The 16,285-nt window shown below is 44.1% G+C and overlaps 1 protein-coding gene across 5 annotated transcripts in view; it reads right to left on the bottom strand.

Moving 5' to 3' along the window:
* FGGY (FGGY carbohydrate kinase domain containing) overlaps positions 1–16,285 on the bottom strand; it is a 417,013-nt gene that overhangs the window by 22,600 nt on the left and 378,128 nt on the right. The gene's annotated exons all lie outside the window — the stretch shown is intronic.

The raw sequence follows: 16,285 nt of genomic DNA, 5'->3' as shown, positions 1-16,285 counted from the left end.
CAGAGACAGCACAGGATCACAGCAGAAAAGTGTGCCCTCAGACAGGCAGGCTGAAGACACTCAGAGACAGCACAGGATCACAGCAGAAAAGTGTGTCCTCAGACAAGCAGGCTGAAGACACTCAGAGATAGCACAGGATCACAGCAGAAAAGTGTGTCCTCAGACAGGCAGGCTGGAGACACTCAGAGATAGCCCAGGATCACCAGAACTAGGGACACCAGACTCCCAGGCTCTAGACCAGTGGTTCTCAACCTACCTAATTCCAGGACCCTTTAATACAGTTCCTCATGTTGTGGTGATCCCCAACCATAAAATTATTTTTGTTGTTACTTCATAACTGTAATTTTGCTACTGTTATGAATTGTAATGTAAATATCTGATATGCAGGAGACCCCAAAGGGGTTGTGACCTACAGATTGAGAACCGCTGCTCTAGACGTTCCCGGGAACTGCAGGGGGTGGGGAAGAACAGAAGGCTGGTGGGATCAGCTGGGACAGGAACTGGGCTGAGGGAGGAAGGTGGCCGAACCTCGCCCCAGAGGGCTGGTACATGGAAAAGAGGTTCTCAGGGCCAGGATGTATGTGTGGAGTGGGGTGGGGTGGGGTGGGAGTAGGGAGAGCAGGGAATTTTTTGCACTTGTGAATGTCACCCAGTCACTCTAAGAGTTTCTCCCTTCTCCCATTCCTTTCTCCCCCACCTCTGCCTAGGAGAGTAAAACTCAAAGGAACAAAAATTCTGTGAATCAACATTTTTGGATATGGCCAGGCAGATAGGTAAGCCTGTGTTTGGTAGCCTGGGCAGAAAAGCTTGTATAATTGATTTTAAAAAGCCAACTAATCCTTGTCAGGTAATCAAGAAATAATCTGTCAGGTTAGAGGCAAGGACAGAAAAAGAAAGGACTTTGTACACAATCTCCCCTGGGCCCTCTCGGCTCCTGCTTGGTGGCTTGTGCACTGTCCCCGAGACCTCCCCCTCTGTGCTGGGGGACTCTGAGGGGAGAGAGCCTGTCCTTGCCCTGGGGACTATTTCAGGGCACCAAGAGGGCAGGGAAGGGTCTCTGCATTCTTGCCTCCTGCCCCACATGCTATTAGACACGAATCCGTGTCTGTCTGTCTCCATGTGCCTGAGTTTCCTGCATGTCCCAGCTGAGCTCAGAGTTGAAGGATGGGGGAAGGGCACCTCTAGCAGAGAGAGCCATGTGGAGGAAGGGAAGGGGACACCTGAGGAATGAGAAGGGCAGTGGGTGAAGCAGGTGGAGAGAGGAGATGGAGACAGAGCTGAGGAGGGGAGGGGGACGTCACCACCCTCCCACGGTGTCTTTCCCAGGAGCACCCGCTGTCACCAGGCTGTTCTGCCACAGTCAGGTACAGAGGTCCAGGGGCAGATTGGGGTGGCTCCTATGCCACCCCGATATGAGGGGTGTTCCGGAGGCAGATGGCAGGCTTTGGTGATGGACAAGATGGGTGTGTTAGGAAGAAAAAGTTGTCAGAAATGACTCACTCCCTCTAGACTTCTGGGCTTAGGCACATAGGCACTGATGTTGAGGCGGGGGGGACGATGGTACTCTGGGCTGTTCCCACAGAGCATCCGTCTGTAGATCTTTCTCTGCTTGATTCAGGGACAGGAGCTAAGGGAGCGGGAGAGCTCAGCCTTGCCTTATTGTTCTGAAAATACAGAGCAACAAAGAAAGAAACCACAAGAAACAATGTTGCAAAGATTCCTCAGCGACCAGGCCAAAGCTTACATCACCAGCCAGTCATGTGGGTCTGCAGCTCTGTTAATCAGTAAGAAGTGGATTTGTCCTTGTGTTATGAGATCTGGCGCTTACACCTGAGATGCAAAGGCACTTTCCCTGCTTCCTTCTTCCTTTTAAAGCAGTGGAAGTTCTGGATAGCCAGGGAGTTAAATGAAGCCCCTGGGCACCCAACACAGTGCCTGGGGCCCGGACCTTTCCACAGGGGTGTCTCTCCGGTTCCTGCATGCAGTGAGGAGGGGGGGCACAAAAATGTGTCAAGAAAAGAACCTGAAGCCATGGAAAAATGCCAGGCCCCTTATGCACTGAGACTGGACACACACGAGCCTTTATCTGGGGGAGCATGGGCTGGGGGACTCCTCCAGGACAGGAGTCCTGGCAGGATTTGGACAGAGGACTCAGGAAGCTCAGCAGCTTTTCCAAGCCAGAAGGGACATGGGGAGGCCTGCAGGTAACAGTAGCTGCTAGGTAGAGAAACCTGGATTAAACTCAGGTAATCTGCCTCCAGGAATTGGAAGGGGAAGGGGCGGGGAATGAACAAAAGGCAGCAGCGTTGAATAGCAGCGATTACTGGGGTGCAGGGCAAGGGGGCATCCAGGCACTCAGAGGCCCTGTGCTGGGTTTTACAATTTCTTCTAAATCAGCGGTTCTCAACCTGTAGGTCTGGACTCCTTTTTTCCATTTGTCACAATGCGGCAATTAGGAAGGTTGAGAACCACGATCTGAATTCAAAGGTGGAAGCTCATTGTAGGAGTTTGAGGGTGTGAGATTTTTGTTTTCCTGTGGCCTCTCCTGTCCCGGTGGGAAGGCAGCCCGGAGCATGAGATCAGTTAGAATAGCGCAGAGGTCTGGGTGGGGGTGGCAATATAAGTTTGCATGAATTAATCAGCTAACTAACCAACCAGCTAACCTCCTTAATGCTTTCTTCCCGATCCCCTCCCTCATCCTCTTTTCCTCCGACTCTATTGCCTTCTCTTCCAGCCCGAGGTGGGAAACAGTGTAGAGAACCCTGCCCGCTCAGACTCTGGCGTTCCTTCACCTGCATCTCTCGGCCCCTCCCTGCTCGGCCCCTCCCCGCTTGGACTCTGGCGTTCCTTCACCTGCATCGCTCGGCCCCTCCCCGCTCGGACTCTGGCGTTCCTTCACCTGCATCGCTCGGCCCCTCCCTGCTCAGACTCTGGCGTTCCTTCACCTGCATCGCTCGGCCCCTCCCCGCTCGGACTCTGGCGTTCCTTCACCTGCATCGCTCGGCCCCTCCCCGCAGCCCCTACCTCTGGCCCATCCTTTTCTGGGCCTGCCTGCTGAAAGGGAGCAGCTGCTGGTATCTAGAACAACTCCCAGCTGTTCCTCCAACTTTTCTCAAGTGTTTCTTAGTGTCAATGCCTCTAATTAGTTAAAATAGGAAGGGGGGTGATAAACACAGCCGCACAAGAGAGCCCTAATTTTAGCTGCAGCCAAAAGGACTTTCCCCTAAATACACTGTGATCTCAAAATACTTAGCTAAGCGCGTATGTATGCGGCAGGGACAGAATTTAAAGAGCTACAGAAGTAAAATCCAGAGGCCAAATGGGACAGCCCTTGCCGCTCTGTATTAGTAGATCGCAGAGGAAAGGCGTGGGAATCCACTGAGCCCCACGCCGGGCGGGTCCCTGCCTCCTGCTTCAGCAGGCAGCACTGCAGCCGTTCATCCCACTCTGACAGTGGCAGGATGACGCAGGGACTCACATCACCTCCACTTTACAGATGAGGAAACTGAGGCTCAATGAGGTTCATCTTACTTTGTACAACATGACACAGCTAATGGGAGAGAGCGAGGATTTAAACCCTTCTAGCCAGGGAAGATGGGGCCTCGGACCTAGGACAGATGGGGCACTGGGCAGACAGTTTAGCAGGGATTCGGGGAAGGGCATGGGGGTAAAGAGCCAAGGATTCTGGCTCTCAGAGGCTGAGCGGCATCACTGTAGGAGTTGGCAGGAATCACTCTGTGCTGTGACTTTTTCCAATCTTAAAATCCCTCCTAGCTCTCACAAGATAGGCCGGAGGAACGAGCAGGCTGCCATTAACAATTTACAGGTAGATAAATCATTTGGAGAAAGCCCCCACCCTTCACTGCGGCCAGAGAGACCACTGCTTTCTGCAATCGAAGACGTGCTGTTTGGCAAAGGAATCGGGACAGGCTAAGCGCTCCCCCCACCCACCACTTTCCTAAGGTTAGGGTAGAATCTAGGTTCCTTGAGAAAAGGGGCCACCTGGTAGGACTCATCATGTCAACCTCCTTCCTCTCAATTCAAGCTTAAAAGGCCTCTTCTCTGGGACGCTCCCCAGGGAGGTTTTCCACGCACATCTGGAGACTTTCCACAATAGGCCTTTGAAGCGGCCTGCAGTGTTCTGGGAAAGTCTGCCCCACTGGGCTGAGATTTAAAGAGCAGAAGCCCACAGTTATTTTTCTTTCCCGCCTTCTTTGACAAAACTCCCCCCAGTGGTTTGTGGGCATTCGCAAAGCAGCCTTGATTTTCAGCTCACTTCTTGTAGGGCTGGAATCTTAAAGGAGAACAAAAATAGAGCAAATTCAAAAGGGGCGCTGGTGTCACTGGGTCTGTTTACGATTCAGCTCGTCCACTAGGCTGAGTCGTGCTTACTCACTGTTGTAGCAGAGAGAACGTGGGCTTTGGAAGCAAATAGTCCTGCTCTGTCACTCAGCACGGGTGACATTCTATCAAGTCACTAATACTGTGTGAGGCTTGGTTTCCTGATCTGTGCAGTGAGTTAACAGTGGCTGCCTTGTGTGGGATGAGGTGGGCTAAGTCAATAACTTTGCACGTGGCCTGGCATGGACGTTAGCAGGTCTGTGCTGTCCTCTCTGTTGGGTCACTCTCCCTCATCCAGGCTATCAGCCACTCTTAATTTGGGGGGGGGGACAGAGTCTCAAGCTGTCACCCTCAGTAGAGTGCTGTGCTGTCATAGTTCACAGCAACCTCAAACTCTGAAGAGATTTTCATACCTCAGCCTCCCGAGTAGCTGGAACTACAGGCACCCACCAAAATACCCAGCTATTTTTTGTTGTTGTTGCAGTTGTCATTGTTGTTTTTAACAGGCCCGGGCCAGGTTCAAACCCATCAGCCTTGGTGTATGTGGCTAGCACCCTACCCACTGAGCTATGGGCACTGCCAGCCACTCTTCATTTATAATCAACTCGGGGATAGTCTTCTTCTCTGGCAACTCTTTAGTTCCTTCTTGCTTGGGCTAGCTACAGTAGGTGTCTGAAATGCTTCAAAACATTCCTGTTTTCTGGTCCGTAGTTTATGGTTATTTCTGTTTTAAGTACATGTCCACCACACTGACCCACCACTGGGACAACTATAGACAGGGGTGACTTTCTCTTTCACTGTTACATCTCCACACCGAGCACTGTGCCCAGGATATCAGTGTGCTCAGTGAGTATCAACAGACCATCTCTGCCACATCTAACAATCTGGCATCGAGCACCAACTGCACGTCAGATCTGTTCCAGCTTCTCAAGCTATAGCCATGAATGAACCAGGCATAGCCCTGCTTTCATCAGTTTACACTCTAGCAGTAGAAGTCAGGGAGGACAGGGAAGAAATCTACAGACAGACCTGTGGTGATAGAAAGAATCTGGACGCCATTACTCCTATGCTTATGACAAGAGAAAAGCTAAAATACTGCAAAATCATGAATGTTTCTTGGATCCATTGGAGAACTGAGGTTACAGCAGAAACCACAGTCCTGAAATACGGAGCGATAAGAGTCAGGTGAGGCATAGCTGAGACCTCCTTTCTTGGAGCAGAAGCCACTGGAGCCATGAACCTGTAGTGACAGTCAGTGGAGATGTGACATCCTGGGGGCCGAGTGTGAGAGTAAGAGCTTCTGGAAGCTGCAGTGTTTTGGGGGGGGGCGTTTTCATGGGTTTTAGCTCCAGGAATCCTAGTGGGTTCTCACCGTCGAGAGTCAAGAATGATCCTCTCTTGGCTCTGGCAGAAGAAGAGAAAGAGTAAGTACTGTGAAATATGCCAGAGACGTCTCCTTACAAAGGTGGACTTGCAGGGAAGAAGACTGTAGCAAAGCCTCCGTGCACCCAAGGGAAGGACGACTCTTCAGCTCTAGTCCCTGCTGGCTTTCCCGTCTCACTATAGTGTTGGGGGGAAGCCTAAGAACTATTTGCTTCCAAATTTTTGAAGGTCCCTGCTCAGGGGACACAGGCCCACTCAAAAACTGAGATTTAGTGAAAAGGTGATAGATTGTTTTTCCTTCCCCATATACTTTAAAACCACGCCACAGGACTGCAGTACCATAACAGTGGGTTACAGCTTAAAGTGCTGCAGGATCCAGAGTCTACCTGGGGAACAGTTCTCAGGAAGGCCCAGAGACAGCAGGGGTGATGGGGGCAAGGTCAAGGGAAGAGTCTGACACCTCTGCCACCTTCAACCACAGCAGACTTTAAACGTAGTTCAGTTTCTAACTGAAAATCTCACATAAAAACCTACTCATCTCTGTTCCCATTAACTGACACATATGTCCAGGTTTCAACCAAAAAAATTAAGACATACTGCAAGGCAAGCAAAAAACATTGTCCAAAGAGAGAAGGCAAGAATAGGAACCAGACTCAGGATAACACAGATTTAGAATTACCCTAGGACTTAAAACAACCGTGATTAATACGTTAAGTGTTCTAGCAGAAAAAGTAAAGAACATGAAAAAACAGGTGGGTAATGTAAACAAAGAAATGGAAACTCTAAGAATAAAAAGGAAATCCTAAAAATAATTTGATACCCTAACAGAATTGAAGAATACCTATGAACTCAATGGGAGGTGGGCGGGACCAAAGAAAGAATCAGTGAGTGTGAGCACAGATCATTAGAAACTTCTCAGACTGAAACGTTAAAAGAAAAACAACAGAGGGAAAATCTCAGAATATTCAAGAATAATTTCAAAAGGTGTGACATATGCACGGTTAGAGCATGAGATGAAGAATGAAGAAAGAATGCAGCAGAAGAAACACTGGAAGTAATAATGGTCAAGAATTTTCTACAATAAATGATTAACACCAAGCCACAGATCCAAAAGTTCAGAGAGGACCAAACAGAATAAATCAAAACCTGGGCATATTACATTCAAATATTAGAAAATCAATGATAGGGAAAATTTTGAAAGAAGCCAAAGGGGTGGGGGGAATTTCCACCTGCCCTGTAGAGAAACAAAGGCAGGAATTACAGTGAACTGGAGAGTGAAGTGATGTTTTTAAATTCTTGAAAGAAAAAAAAAAACCACACTAGCCCAGAATTCTATGTCTGGTGAGATTACCCTTCAAACATAAAGGAGAAAGATAGACTTTCTCAGAAAAGTAAAACATGAAGAAATTCATTGAAAGGAGACATACCCTACAAGAAATGTTAAATTCTTCAGAGAGAAGGAATGTGACGTAGTCAGAAACTTGGATCTACATAAAGAAAAAGCATCAGAGAAGGAGTAAATGAAGGTAAATTAAAATATCTATTTCTTACTCTCGTTCAATATGTAAGATAACTATTTCTTTAAGGTGGCAATAGTAACAATGCATTGGTGGTGAGAGCTCATGGTTAAGTGGAGTGAATGACAGCAAGGGCTGTCCCTTACCCCCCCCCCCCGCAAGGGACAGGAGGGGGGACCCGGGAGGACATCAGGACGTCCCTGTTAGGTCCCTGCAGTGCAGGTAAGTGGTGCAGTGTGAGCTGAAGACAGACTTAGATTAAACGTGTATATGACAAACTCTAGGGCAGCCAGTAACGTTATCATTTTAAAAAAGAAATAAAACTGATATGCTAAGAGAGGAGATAAAATGGAATTTATATAATATGCCTCATGAAAACCAGAAAAGTTGGAGGGGGGAGAAAAAAGAAAGTATAACAAATATAAAATAGTCACAAACACGACAGAGAATAATCCCACTATGTTGATAATCACTTTATTTGTATGTTGTTTTATTGCAAATGTTACTGTTGATAATTGTATTTGTGGGGTGACCTTATAACTTTATGTGTAGCAGATGGAGCTTAATATTTATGTGAAGACTAAATATATTGCTTTTTTATTTATCATTGGAAGACTGCTTGTGGTATTTTGACTGAAATTATAAGCCAAAACAACTGGCTTGACTGAGTACATGGGATCTTAATATGGGCTACAAGAGAAATTATGTGGGCCTGACTAAATGGTTAAATGGTTACTACTTCTCCTAGACTCCAGAAGAAAAGAGCCCTCATTCTTATGGCTCCTGATGGTTAACTCTGTTGTTTTGTCTTGTTTGTATATTTAATTTTCACTTTAAATCAGTGGTTCTCAACCTTCCTAATGTTGTGACCCTTTAATAAAGTTTCTCATGTTGTGGTGACCCCTAACCATAAAATTATTTTCGTTGCTACTTCATAACTGTAATTTTGCTACTGTTATCAATCGTAATGTACATATCTGATATGCAGGATGGTCTTAGGCAACCCCTGTGAAAGGGTTGTTCGACCCCCAATGGGGTTGCGACCCACAGGTTGAGAACTTCTGCTTTAAATGGTTTAAATATACCAATTAAAGTTTCCCAGAGTAGATAAAGAAATAAGGCCTACAAAAAACCCTCACTTTTAAATAGACTAAAAAAGTTTAGACGTAAAGGGGTGGGAAAAGCTATACCATGTTGACAGTAATCAAAATAAAGCTTCAGTAGCTCTATTACCTTTAGACAAAAGAAAATATTGGGGATAAAGAGGGATGTTACATGATGATCCATTCTCTAAGAAGACAAAACAATCTTTATTGTATAGAGATTGAACAAGAGAATGTCATAATACTTGAGGGAAAAAAAACCAAAACTATACACTGTCAGGATCTGCTTCTGACACCACTTGTCAGGGCCCAGGACTGGCCAGGTCTTGGGCCCGGCTTAGGCAGGTTCCGGACGTGGACCGCTAAGCTACCTTGCTCAGGAACAGTTTCTCTTAGGTGCCTGAGGGCTATCTACCTTAGCTGGAGAGAGAGAGAGAGTGTCTTAGAGAGAGTAAAGCAGTCTTCTTAGAACAAATAGATCTTAGTCTTTAGCAGAGCTCGGTAACCTTCAGCAGAGAGATGCCGTGCTGGCGTTCTGCAGGCAGGAGAGGAGACAGAGTCAGAGTAAGCGTGCCCGTGATAGAATGCACATGCTTTCTGTCTGCCTTCTCCTCCAGCCTAATATAAGGCTGAGCTTGTGCCTCTCAACCCCACAGGTGTAGAGACTGCCAATTCACCACTGCTCTCATCTCGCGAGCTCTCTCTTGCTTGTTAGAACCAAATCTCTCTCCATGCCCTTTCCACCAAGGTGTTCCATGACAGGTATTTCCTATAACTCTCACTCCTCCTAGCCATAGGCTATAGGGCTGCTACATTTCCCCTCCTTTTTTATATACAAACAAAGTCATTTTTAATGTGGTAAGGGCCGTTCTTCCTGTTATCTAGCCCTTTTCTTTCTAGGCAAAAGATGGCAATTGTCAGATTTCAGAATTCCAGGTATGGACTCTTTAAATGAGGTAGCCCAATACAGATGTAAACTATTAGCCACTGCTAGGGGAAAACAATGATTGTGATGTTAATTCCCTTAAAGGTCTTTTTAAAATGGAGAAAAGAAACTGAGAAATCTTTCCGGAGAGAATTTACCATTTCTTTAACTATAGGAACTTTCCTTTGATATTTACTTAACTCGAAACAAACATAACTGCTTTCCTTGCAATCTTTGCAAGCAAGAACTTTTCTCTAGACATTCCAAAGGTTTTGCTACTCAAGGTACTAAAATCCACCCTTCACAGATCGCAAAAGACTGTTACTCGTGGATTAATGGTTCCACATTTGGCAGTTCCTCTCATGGAACTGTTTCTCATGGTCCAAAAGGTACCACCCTTCACCATTCCTCCATAGCAGAGTTTTTCCTGCTTTCAAGCTCTTTTCCAGCGAAATTTTTGCTAAGTGATTCCAGACTCCTTTTTTTCCAAATGGAGTTCCCTAACACAAAGGTGGTTTCACTTTTACTCTCCCCTCCTTTTGTTCTCACCTCTCATAATCTTCCAAAGGCTTCACTTGCTTCCGAGTGGCACTTCCCCTTTGGGCCATGTCCAGTCTCCTTAGCTGGACCCAGTTATAGTGCACAGACACTGATGGTCTTTTTTCTTTCAGCCTTTTACTGTTGGTTACCCTTTCACCACGCAGGATAACCTAATATTCCACAAACACACTTAATCTAATTATCCTCCATTGTCACCCATTGGTCTGGTTTAATTTCTCTAGTTTTACACTGAGGCACCACAGGTCTAACCAAGCTGGCAGAGTGCTCCCAGGGCATAGAACTGAATTATACTGTTTTTTTCTGAGAATGGTTTGAAATGAAAATATTAAACTGTTTTTTCTTTGATTTATCAGTGGGTCCTGATTCTGGCCCAACTGATAATTTCCCTACAGTAAAAGTGTTCCGTCTCTATCAAATTAATAACGACATTTGTTTGCCCAGTGAAAGCCTTTTTTACACTTGGGACATACACCTGGAGGTTTACATACTCTTTGTTCCTTTTCTTTAGCATTCAATGTTCTTTTCCCTTTTAAACTCTTTCCTCTTATGGCCTAGCTTCCCACATTCATGGCATTTGATGTTAACTGGGGGATTTACCCTCTGATCTTCCAGCTGCCCAATTTGAGATGTCAATATAGCATTCACCTGCTTCTACTATAAGATTCATCTGATCTCTCAACTGTATTTCAACTGCTGTCTCTCATTTGCCATGATTTTTCTCTACTGGCTTTTTTTCTTTCAGCCTTTTACTGTTTACAATCTTTCCTTTTCAGTTCTTAGAACCTTTGGCTGCCTTAAAGAGACAGGAGCTCTTTAGCTATTTCTTTTTACTCTGGAGTCTTCCTCCATTTCTTCACCAGCCTTAATCTACCTCAATTCTTTTCTTTTTAAACAGAACTCAACTGCCAAAAAGGGATCCAGCGTCCGTCTCTCAAAAGCTACTTCCTGCTGGCATTGGCGCAGATATATGGGAAGACAGATGTTCTCTTCCCTAACTTAAACTCCGGCAACCTGTTCCCAAAACTTTTCTCTTTGCTGTTTTACTGAAGGCTTTTCTCACCCCTGAGGCTAAAGGCTTGTTTACTAAAGGTTCTTATCTCCTAGTTCTATCTTTTCTCTTTCCCTCTGGTTTAAAGGCTTTTTTCTGCTTTTTTTCTCCAGCCACTTCACAGAACAGACTAACAGCTTTTACCGGCTTTTTCTCCAGCCGCTTCACAGGAGAGGCTAAAGGATTTTACCGGCTTTTCCCCCACAGAAGTAGTAGTTAGAATTTGGAAAGAGAAAACGTAGGAAAGAGGAAAAAAGCGAATGAGAAAGGCCACTGTTGGCTGTCTTTCTTAGATATTTCTTTTCCCTCTAAGTATTTCTATTTCTCTTTTTTTCTTATTTGCTAAAGCTTATTTCCCTCTGGGTCCATATTCACTGAATCCTGCTCACAGCACCATTTGTCAGTGGCATTCACTATCCCGCTCCTGACACCCCTTGTCAGGGCCCAGGACTGGCCAGGTCTCCGTCCAGCTTAGGCAGGTTCTGGACGCAGACCGCTAAGCTACCTTGCTCAGGAACAGTTTCTCTTAGGTGCCTGAGGGCTGTCTACCTTAGCTGGAGAGAGAGAGAGTCTTAGAGAGAGTAAAGCAGTCTTCTTAGAACAGATGGATCTTAGTCTTTAGCAGAGCTTGGTAATTTTCAGCAGAGAGACGCCGTGCTGGCGTTCTGCAGGCAGGAGAGGAGACAGAGTCAGAGTAAGCGTGCCCGTGATAGAATGCGCACGCTCCCAACTGCCTGCTCCTCCAGCCTAATACAAGGCTGAGCTCGTGCCTCTCAACACCACAGGTGTAGAGACTGCCAATTCACCACTGCTCTCATCTCACGAGCTCTCTCTTGCTTGTTAGAACTAAATCTCTCTCCATGCCCTGTCCACCAAGGTGTTCCATTACAGGTATTTCCTATAACTCTCGCTCCTCCTAGCCGTAGGCTATATAGGCTGCTGCAATACATGGCGGTGCCTATGGCTCAAAGGAGTAGGGTGCCGGCCTCATATGCTGGGGGTGGTGGGTTTAAATCTGGCCCTGGCTAAAACTGCAAAAAATAAATAAATAAAACTATACGGAACTTCAAGGAGAAATAGACAAATCTACAGTTGTGGCTGGAGACTTCAATCCCTACTTCTCAGTACTGATAGGTGAGGCAGGCAGAAAGTCCGTCACCCAGCTGACCTGGACAGCACTCTCAGTCGACTTGGTCCCACTGATACACAGAGAATACTCCATCCACAACAGAATTCAAGTTCTTCCCAAGATCACATGGCATGACCACTGAGCTTGGCCTTATGTGGGGTTGATAAAAGAAACTTTAGCAAATTCAAAAGAATAGAAATCATAAAAATGATGTTTTCAGACCAAAATGGAGTTAAACTAGAAATCGGTAAGAGAACCAGAAAAGCACATCAGTACGTGGAGATTAAGGGATACACTTCTAAAGAGTAGGAGTCAAAGGAGATTCTCAGGGAAGTTAAAATATGTTGAATTGAAATTTGAAGGATGCAGCAAAAACTGCTTAAGGGGAAATTTATAGTATAGAATGCATGTATTAGAAAATAACAATCTAAAATCAATAACCAAAGTTTCCACCTAAAGACAATTTTAAAAAGTAGCAATTTAAGCCTAAAGTAGGCAGAATATAAAATAAAAATTAGAACAGAAAGTAAAGGATTTCAGCAAAGGCAAACAAATGCAAACAAAAGCTGTTTCTTGGGAAAGACCAATAAAATCGACACAATAAAAAGAGAGAAGGCACAAATCACTACTGTCAGGAATCAAAGATAACTTAGATGAAATTCACTATTTTCCTGAAAGACAAAACTAACAAAATTCATGCAAGAAGAAATAAGCTGTATATACTAATGAAATTGAATCAACAATTTTTTACTTTCCAAAAACCAAAATATGAGGCACAGATGGTGTGAGAGGTGAATTCTATCAAATATTTAAAAAAGAAAGTATACCAATTCTTCACTATGTCCTCCAAACAAATAGGAAAAGGAAAACTTCCTAACTAATTCTATGAAGCCAAGATTACTCTACTACCAAAATCAGACACAGGTATTTCACGAATGGAAAACTAAGGCCAATATCTCTCGTGAATATATTACCCACCCGTCAACATACAAAGTAATTCTATTCTATGACTAAGTAGGATTATTCTAGGCATGCAAAACTGGTTCTATGTTCAAAAATCAATGTAATCTACTAAATCAACAGGTTAAATAATAAAAATTGTATAATCACATTAATACATCCAGAAAAACCATTTGAAAGAAATCTAACACCTATTCATGATTAAACTTTCTCAGCAAACTAGAAATACTAGGATTTTCCTTAACTTGATATAAAAAAAAAAAATCTAAAAAATCTCTGCAGCTCGTATCATACTTAGTGGTGAAAAACTGGGTGCTTTCCCTCTATGACCAGGAAGAAGGCAGGGAAGTCCCTTCTCGTCATTCCTGTTCAAGATCGTACTGGAAGTGCTAGCAGGTGCAGTAAGACAAGGAAAGGAATTAAAAGCCATACACACAAGAAAGGAAGAACTCAAACTGCCTTTGTTTTCAGATGACAAAACTGTCAATGTAGAAAATCACAAAATATCAACAAACAAAACCCCTGGAATTAATAAGCAAGCAAGGTTGCAATACACAAGCTCCATATACAAAAGGCAATTGCTTGCTGACAATTACCTTCAACGAAAAATTACAATTTGAAGTAAAAGATACCATTTAAAATAACATGCTGCAAAAAACAAAAACAAAAACAAACAAACAAAAAAAACAAAACCCAAACACTTAGGTGTAAATCTAACAAAATTGTGCAGGACCTATATGTGGAAAACTATGAGACACTAATGAAAGAAGATCTAGACAAATGGAGAGATAGTCAACGTTCATGAATTAGAAAACTCTTTATTGTTAAGATGACAAATTCTCCCAACTGACTGGTCGATGCAACACCATAATAATTGAAGTGGTAACAAATATTTTGTAAATTTTGATAAGATGACTCTAAAAATTTGCATGGAAAAGCTAAAGACCTAGATTAGTCAACATAATACTAAAGAAAAAGAACAAAGACAGAAGACTGGCCTTAGGCAACTTCACGATTTCCATAAAGTACAATTACGGAGATAGTGTGGTACTGGGGAAAGCGCAGACTAACACATCTACGGAACAAAAGAGAGAACCTAGAAACAAACCCTCACACACTGTTAAATGATCTTTGACAAAGGAATAAAGGTCATTCGATGGTTATTGGGTCTCTTTTCAACAAATTATATTCAAACAATTCAATATCCACATGATGAAAAATAAATCTAGGCAGTGACATTACACCTTTCCTGAAAATTAACCCCGCATGAATCATAGGTATGAATGTAAAACAGAAAACTGTAAAACATCTAGAAGACAGCATAGGAGAAAAGGGAGGTGACCTTGAGTTCGGTGAGGAGCTTTTAGATACAATACCAAAAACATAATCCTTGAAAAAAAAGTGATAAACTGGATCACTAAAATTTAAAAAGTGCTCTGTGACAGACACACGTAAGATAATGAAAAGTTAGGCCACTTCGGCCATGCCCATGGCTCAGTGGGCAGGGCCCCATAAACTGAGGATGGCAAGTTCAAACCCGGCCCCGGCCAAACTGCAACAAAAAAATACCCTGGCATTGTGGCAGGCGCCTGTAGTCTCAGCTTCTCGGGAGGCTGAGGCAAGAGGTTAAGCTCAGGAGTTGGAGGTTGCTGTGAGCTGTGTGACGCCACGGCACTCTACCGAGGGTGATAAAGTGAGACTCTGTCTCTACCAAAAATAAATAAATAAATAAATAAATATATGATAAAGAACTTGTGTTCAAAATACACAAAGAACTCTTAAAACTCAACAGTAAGAAAAAATCACCAAGAGATATGAATGTATACTTCATAACAGAAGAGATACAGACGGCAGATAAGCATATCTAGAGACACTCAACATCATGTCCTGAGAATTGTGAACTAAGCCTAGTACCTCATCGCTTTTATTTGCATATCACATCAGTGATATTCAACTACACAACCTATTAGAATAACTAAAATCCAAAAAAAATCCTTTTAGCAACGCCAAATGCTAAAATGCTAAAAGATGTGGAAAAATAAGGACTCTCATGATGGAAATGCAACGTAATACAGCCACTGTGAAGACAGCCTGCAGGTCAGCACCACGCTAAACACAGCCCAGCCATGCAGCCCAGCAACTGAGCTCCTAGCTGTTCACCCAAATGGCTTGAAAACTTAGTCCACTCCAAAACTTTCAGGTGAAGTCTCATAGCATTTTTATTCACAAGCGCCGAAAACCAGAGGCAGCCAAGGTTATCTCTAACAGGTGAATAGGGAGACTGGTACATCTACACAGTGAAACATTATTCAGTAATGAAAAGACATGGACCAACATTCAGTGATGATCACTAAGTGAAAGAAGCCCGTCTGAAAAGGTTTCATACTTCAGGAGTCTAATTATGGAACATTCTAGAAAAGGCAGAGCTAAAGAGGCAATGAGAAGAAAAGTGATTGCTAAGGGCCTGGGAGAGAAGACAGGGGGAGTTAAATAGGTGAGGGACAGGGGGTCGTAATGTCAAGGGTGGTGAAAGGACTCTGTCTGATACTGTGATTGTGTATACGTGACGTTATGCTCTTGTTGAGACCGTTGAATGTTACGGCATTAAGTGAACCTTAGCATGTGCTTTAAAGAAATTCAGGGGGTGGGGGATTCCTATGATAGACACATTATGTGATAGACAGTCTAACTGTATTACGGATGTATGAACCATTCCCACTGGCAGGTGTGTGTGTGTGTGGATAAAGTGCCAGCCTAAATAACTGTGGAAATGAGGAGTCTGCAAACCAAAGGTAAATCTCCCTGCAAAATGTACGTAAGTATTGTTCTCTAGTTGATAAAGCTGTATGCTGCTCGGGTAGGGGTCAACAATTCTGATATTTCCATACTGGAATTGAACAATTAAGTAAATGGACAGCAGATGGTGGGAGCGAGGTTTCTCACTATTTGAGTGGGAGTGTATAGATAAGCAGGGGGAGAGAGCTAGGGCAACCCATGTGGTAATGGATTACAGTTGGAAACCAGCATAAATTTATGTTTAGCTTGAGATGATTACATAGGAAACATTTGTCAATATGGGTGTGTGTAAGGTTAGAATACACCCGTTTCCCTGCTCTATCAGCAGAGAGGGCCAAGGAGCAACAACAGGTGAGGAGCAGGGAGCACGCTCCATGCCCCATCGTGGTTTCTAACACCATCGTCCAGTAATGGGAGCCAGGGTGCGGGAGAAGTGGTGATCCTAGGACTGGAGCAGGAAACGTACGAGATGAGCCTGGAGCATCTCGTAATGCCAGGAAGCAACAAGGTAATTACAAAAAA

The sequence above is a fragment of the Otolemur garnettii genome, unplaced genomic scaffold (genome assembly GCF_000181295.1).
Source record: "Otolemur garnettii isolate 467f Iridium unplaced genomic scaffold, OtoGar3 scaffold00066, whole genome shotgun sequence".
In the NCBI taxonomy this organism is placed as follows: Eukaryota; Metazoa; Chordata; class Mammalia; order Primates; family Galagidae; genus Otolemur; species Otolemur garnettii.
The sequence above is the reverse complement of the archived record's forward strand: the minus strand, read 5'-3'. Positions and strand labels throughout refer to the sequence as shown.